At 46.0% G+C, this 1,146-nt stretch overlaps 1 non-coding gene across 1 annotated transcript; it reads right to left on the bottom strand.

The window, feature by feature from the left end:
* Nucleotides 1-535: 535 nt before the first annotated feature.
* Nucleotides 536-607, bottom strand: trnah-gug (transfer RNA histidin (anticodon GUG)). Its single transcript has one exon. It is a non-coding gene; the product is annotated as a tRNA-His (tRNA).
* Nucleotides 608-1,146: the final 539 nt, after the last annotated feature.

Here is a 1,146-nt window from a genome sequence, read left to right as displayed (position 1 = left end):
CCAGCAAAGCGCAAATTATACTTTCTGCGTCCGCATAGCCGTGACGTATCATCCCATCCCATGCTCATGTCCGGGAGTGTTGGATGAGTAAGGTCATATAAACAGAACAGTGTTCATTTCAGAGTATGTCTGGCCCTTCAGGAAGTTCTGACGCATGCATGTGGAAAAGATCAAATCACACATCCTTAAGCCAAGTGATGTCACTAGACACGGCTGGTGTTGGTTTATCACAGTGTGACAGATACATCCACATCTTTTGTGATATTGTAGTGAAACACTTTCTTATTCTTCCACACTCCTTGATGGTCATACCTGATGTACTCGTCTACAATGAGATTAGCTGGCTGTGTTTTTCATACAACTGACTTTTCAATTTTGAAGTTACTTTTGTTTACCGAGGTACATTTTTAATCCGCTGTTTTTTCTTCTGTTGTGGAAAGTTTTCATTTCAGAAACAGATTCAGAATCATTGATCCCCGGGGGGAAATTATACTGGACCGGTGCTCCCATTCAAGAGTAAAAATTGACAGCAGACTGCCGTGACCCGGATTCGAACCGGGGTTGCTGCGGCCACAACGCAGAGTACTAACCACTATACGATCACGGCTGGCCACCTGTCCGGTATAATTTGGCATTGACATCGACCTGACGCCACTCTAAATTTCAAAGATCCCTTGAGCAAAGCCTTATCAGGACTCAGGGACCCAGACGGAGTTGACTGTAAACATGCTGTGCGAGGGGGTCCCAACTGTCTTCTGAGGGGTAATTATTATTATTAGCACTCTGTGCTGCAGCGCGTCCCCACGAGGTCTTCAGAGCAATGAACATCCACATGGGTGCTGTGACAGGCGCTCATCTAGGTGTCAGAGTGAGTCAGGTAGACATTAATACCCAGGCTAATAATCTTACGGCAGCGGTGAGGGACAGGCAGGTGCCACCATGGGGACGCACTTCACTCAAACTTGGCCGTCCAGAGGCCTCGTCCTCAGGTTGTAATTAGTAGCCAGTGACAACAAGGCTCAACAGAGGAAAAGGAGCATGCCAAGTAGGTACACAAGGGTCTGTACAACAATAATAATTACCAGTCACCAAATCAATCAATGCACAGTGCTGAATATCGTATTACATACACTCTGTAGTACATTT

The sequence above is a fragment of the Enoplosus armatus genome, chromosome 9, assembly GCF_043641665.1.
Source record: "Enoplosus armatus isolate fEnoArm2 chromosome 9, fEnoArm2.hap1, whole genome shotgun sequence".
Taxonomy (NCBI): domain Eukaryota; kingdom Metazoa; phylum Chordata; class Actinopteri; order Centrarchiformes; family Enoplosidae; genus Enoplosus; species Enoplosus armatus.
This window is presented reverse-complemented; position numbering and strand designations above follow the sequence as displayed.